The sequence below is a fragment of the Eubalaena glacialis genome, chromosome 6, assembly GCF_028564815.1.
Source record: "Eubalaena glacialis isolate mEubGla1 chromosome 6, mEubGla1.1.hap2.+ XY, whole genome shotgun sequence".
NCBI classification, from domain to species: Eukaryota; Metazoa; Chordata; class Mammalia; order Artiodactyla; family Balaenidae; genus Eubalaena; species Eubalaena glacialis.
Genome location: NC_083721.1, coordinates 56,256,291 through 56,262,290, shown reverse-complemented (window position 1 = coordinate 56,262,290; position 6,000 = coordinate 56,256,291).

Genomic DNA, 6,000 nt, shown 5'->3' with positions numbered 1-6,000 from the left:
ATTATTTACTCTCCGCCTTGAATTTAATTTTTCCTTGAGGGAAAAAATGCTGTCCCGTAGATAAACTGAATCTTCTCAATCTAGACCTTAAAGAGTAAACCTATTTCTATTTAACCTTTAAAACTCTGAAAAATCCGATCAATCCTTCTTGTTAGTACCCAATATGTGTCAAATTAAGTGTTACTAACATATATGATGGAATAGAACTCTTTATCAAGAAACTAGAATGAGTGTTTCAATATTTGCAGTTACCTATTTTGCCATCTGACAGTATATACTACAGCTGATCAATCTTTAGCAGACTTTAAAAAAAAAAGCTTAAGACCATCTTCACTACTTCAGAACCACATAAGAAATTCAGAAGTGTTGCATTTTAATGTCAACTATTGTAGTAAAAGTTGCCAGTGCCTGCCCAGATCCCTTTCACCAGGCTGATATATGCATTCCCCAGTTGCTATGAATATTGCAGGCTCAGTGTTCACAGCTGCATCCTTTTCCAGAAAATTACCCTTGACAATAGAGGCCACCTCACCCAGAGGTGTCTGGGACAGCCCACAGCCAATGACCCAGGGAGACAAGGGTATAAAGACCAGCCATCTTGCCACACAGTGGGGCATCTTATGGTGCCATTCATGCCCCAGAGAACATATCATGGTGCCCATTACTACGTTCTGTTGAATCTCCTTCCGACTATGTATCATTTTCTCACCATTCTAATTGCTTCTCATCCCAGTTCAGGAGCATCTCTCACCTGACTATTTGAATTGCCTTCTGAATCAATGTCCATCTTCCCATAGTCCCCTCTCTACAATATTGCCAGAACACTCTAAGATGCAAATTTAATCATCTTCCACTTCCTCTCCCATGACACACGTGCCTCTACTTGAAATCCTTCAATAACCATCCCCATCACCTACACAGAGGCAGTAAATGGAACTCAGTTCACCCATGCACTTTGTTTCTCCTCCAAGAAAATGAGACCATGGAGCAAGGAAAAGCCTTGATATACATATAATACAATGCAACTTGATGGCATTTATCTACCTTGAGAGCCAAAGTTAGCTGAAACAGTTAACTATAATCTTGGAGGCGTTAGAAGACTTCGATTTAGTAGAGAAGAACTAAAAGACAAAGTAAATCCAGGGGAATGGGTTACAAAACCACTCACTTCCCTTTCTAAGTTAGGGAGTTTATTACAGCAAGTTAGGACTGAGTGTGTCCTAATGGTGTTTTGGGCAATAATCTCCTGGACCTCTGGCCCAGGAATCTCTTGGTACATTGGATGGGAAATTTCACAGGTTAAGGTTGGGATGATGATTAGTTCCTAAGTGGGTAAGTAATGATGAAAGTCAAACCTACAGTAGTATAATTATGTTAAAGAATAATGTGTGCCTATTTGATACTTAAGTATCTAACGTTTGAAAGTTTAGCCTGTTAGAGAAACAGACTGACTTGTGATTCCGATTTATAATACACAGTTGAGTAACTGATTTAAACTTTTGGTTTTACATTAAAATCTACCTTTACAACCAGTACTGGAATATTTCATAGAACTTATTTCCCTCCTCTCTCACTTTTTACTTTTAGAGTCAGGAGATTTTATAGTATCTGGAATAGTTTGTCAGATAATATTAAAACAATATAATAAGCTTATGAACAGTTTAAAACCTCTATAGGAATTTAAGTTGTAAATCTCCACATTAAACTCCACTGTAACAAATTTACTATATTTACAAATTGAATAAGATTTGAATGTCAAAATAAAAGAATAAGGCTTCTCATTTTGAACTTCAATGCATTAATAAATCAAATACATTTAACAACTAAAGTAGCCCCTGAAATAGTATTTTCTGGGTTAGAAAGGTCACCCTCAAAGTCATTAGGATCTCACAGTGACATACAAATCCAAGTTCAGATCCTTGCAAAATCATAAAACCTAGCAAAATTGAGCTGAATTCCTGCATGACAAAAATGTCCCCTCCTTGAGATGGTTCATGAGTTTTCTAGGTCACCACAGTCCCTCCCCATACCACATACACGCATCGCTCAGTCACTCATTTACCTTTACATTCCTGGTTTTTACATAGGCATTAGCTATTTCAACCCATGTCTCTAGAGCAGTGGTTCTCAACCAGAGGGGATATTGTCACCCAGGGGCCAGCTGGCAATGTCTAAAGACATTTTTGGCTGTTACAAGTATGGGTGGGTGCTACTGGCATCTAGTGCGTAGAGGCCAGGGATGCCGTTAAAATCCTACAATGCACAGCATAGCCCCCAACAACAAAGAATTATCCAGCCTAAAATGTCAATAGTGCTAAGGCCAAGAAATCCTGACCTAGAAGAATGCATCTAAAACCCTCCAACATGGCACAGAGGCCTTACAGTGATCTATCATCTTTGTGTATCCTGGAAACTAATCCATTGACATTAAATAGGTCACAAGTATCTCCTTTCTTCATGGTTTATAGAGTCCTCATTTGTATTTAATTTCTTAAATTTTGATGAGTTTCTCTTTTCTTTAAAATTTGTTCTTTATTTCCTTCAAGAAATCCTTCCTTACACTGAGATTAAAGATACTCTATTTTGCTTCCTTCTAACCATCCTACAAGTATTTCACATTTATGTATTCAATCCATATGGAATTTATGTGCTGGAATTCAGAGATGTAATTTTGTTTCCATATGGATAACCCATAGCATCAACAGCATTTATTGAAAGTTCATCTTTCTCCACTAGTTGGTAATACCAACTTTGTCATATACTGAGTTTCCATGTAAACTCTCACCTGTTTCCAGGCGATTTTCTATTTATTCCTGTGATGCCATTATTTTAAGTTATACTTTTATTAGGGAACTTACTATCTGATATGATTCCTTTCTCTCGCTTCTTTAGATTTACTCTTACATGAATTTCAATGTAGGCCCTCTTGGAATTTTACTTGAAATTGTACTGAGTTTATGGATTAGGTAAGGATAACTGACTTTTCTCATTGAGGAATATTGTATCCCTATTTGGATTTTCCATGACTTTAACAATTTCTCTGTAATCATAATGATAGACTTATTCCTGGGTGCTATATATGGTTTGTTTTTTAGGTTTTTGGTTTTTACATAATTTTTCTTTAGTTTGGATCTTATATATGGCAAACTTGCTGAACTGTCTTAACAGCTTGTCTGTAGATTCTCTTGGATTTTTCACTTAATCATATTACCTGGAACAGTTTTTTCTTCTGCAATACTTACTAATTTTTTGTCTCATTGTACTGGCTCTGATCTCTAGCACAGTTTTGAAGAGTGGATGTCTTCACTTTGTTCTTGACTTTAAAAGGCTTTGCCTCTAATGCTTCACATTTAAACATTTTTTTCTTTCTAGATTTGTGGCCAATACTTTCTATCAGGTTAAGGAAATTTTATTCAGTTAGTGGTTTTCTAAGTTTTTAACATCCCAAATGGGTGGTACTAGACCATTTATAACACAAAGCAGCTTTGTTCTTTAAGTCTGCTGAGTCTTCCTGGAGGACTTCTTATATTAGGAGATGCAGCTGGAAAGCCTTCCTCCATCTTTGAACCTGCCTCCTTTTCACCCCTAGCCTTGCTCAGCATCTTTCAGGGAAATCTATTTAGCTTAAATCACTTTTGATTGGGATGCTCTTTAGTTTTCAGAGATTAACCCATTCACAGAAATATCTTAAGGGCCTTAAAAACTACCTCCTATCATTTCACAGATAGCTTGCAAGAGATAAAAGAGTTAGAAGCCTGGCTATCAATTGTGGTCAACACATTTGATGTTGGGATCAATCTTTAAGGGATAAATCTTTAAGATTCTTGGAAGTATACACATGCCTCAACATTCCATTCTCTTCAAGCTCTTATTTAACTCCTTAGTCAACCAGTGAGCAAGTCCTGCCAAAATACTAACACAACTGTACCCCAAAACTCCTGGGTGGCTGAGGAAGCTGGAAGAGGATTTGAGTGTGTACTCTTACACACGTGAAGGAAACTACTTCCATCAGGCAAAAGACCTCTTGAAGTGTTAAACTGTTAGGGGTAAACAAAAATTCAGCAAAAATAATCCCTAGGTCTTATAAAAATAAAATGACATTTCAGTGTTCTTTCCCATCTTTTTTTTCTGTGAGAAAATATGCAGTGTTGAACAGTTGGTTTTTCCTTTGTTTCTTTCATTTTTTTCTGTGCCAGTTACTGGGGGACAGTTTATATTTTAATTTCATCTTTTCTTCTTCACACAATTAAAGGGGAAAATAATTATTCATACTGGTTTCAAGCCAGGCTGCGTCAGTATTGTACCTGGGAAGAAAATGGGTAGGTTCTGGGAAAGGTGTTTTCTCCCCCCAATCAAAATACATATGTTGTTGGAGGATTTCTCATCAGCCAAAAAACAATGTTTGACTATTTCATTCTGAGTGTTATATATAACTTTCTGAAAATGTCAGAATATCGTATGTAGGCAGCCTGCTTTCAAGTGAACATCTCCTTGGTTTATAATCAATTTACCTGTAAAGGCTGACACGAGTCATCTAAAAAGCCACAGGTTACTTGTTGATTAATCAAGGACCTCAAAGCATATAACTGAGCTTATACTTTTTTTTTTCCAATCCTAAAAAGCTATGCATCTATCTTGTTCTCTGAAAGTTATACAGACATACCACAGTACCCTTTACCCACAGGTATGGTGGTTGCTGTTGGTATGTATGGGGGAGAAACACTGTTCTAAGGAGGCAAAAAAACCCAACAATTCGGCAGTGGTGCAGAATCAAATCCAAATTTCCCACTTGTTTTCATTAAAAGCAGCTGTTAATGACCTGCAGTAGGCAAACGATGACATTTATCTAAAAAAATTTTCAGTGGTCTTCCCCTTTGGGTTATTTTCTACATAAATTAGTCATTTTACATATTCTTTTTCTTTGGTAAATAGAAAAAGGTATTTGCCTTTCTGGTTTTTCACTTTGATCCTTTACTGGTATCAAAAGCAAGTTAGGTCTAGACTGATATTAAAATGAGAAGTGTTCTTCTGCCCATTTTTCTAACAAAAAGATACTACAAATAAATTTTAAACTTCAGTTCTGTCAAAAAATGGGCCTCTTCTATGTTCTCTAGTAGCAGATACAGGAGATCAGAGATCAAAAATCACATAAATACAAACATACATTCAACCTCTTGCCATACGTTTTCTTCTCCCAGGAAACCTCCAGCATCCACCACTTACCTCATTTTTTTATGTAGCTGGTAGGAAATCTGCTTGAATCACAAACTCTTTTTGACAACTGTAAAGCTGTGGTCAATTATGCCCTTTCTTGTATTTTCCAGGTCAACAGCTGTGCAGTACAGTAGTTAACACTCTGTCTTTAGCCACATTTAAGAGTTATAGCGCAGGGAAATTCCTTTCAAGATTATCTTCTTTATTTTGTTGATTTTTAACAAGGAACCCCCAAACTTTATACTACGTGTAATGGGCTTGAAACAGATTAAGCAGCAGGATGTGAGTTTAGAGTTATTTCTGAGGTAGAACAAATCCTTCCTCATGCCTCCTTTCTGCTTATCCTCAGCCTTTCTTCTTCCCCACCCCCTCCCAACCAACAACTTTTCCCAGCCCTGGAGTAACAGCGGAGAATTATAATACTTCAAATCTTACAATATATTGTTAAACACAGCATTCCCGAATGAGAGAAAGATTGATGAAAATTCTCGTTGGAAAACTTCTGAGGTAAGGGGAAACCTATGACATCGACTATCTTTACAACTGTGAAAAACTTTCAGTTTTGAAAAGAAAAGTAAAAAAGATACCAGCAGGCTAGCGTAGCCTTCAGTACTGCACGTCTCCCTTTACTCTTTTTAACTGCTACCAGCTGACTCACACTCCGACTCAGGGGCCCTTGGCAACCAACGGCCCAAGCACCCTAAAGCCTTCTAAGCACCACCAAGAGAGCACAGCGGAAACGCCCGCGGACCCTCCTCGGTGTTTAAATTGCAGCGGGACGAGGCG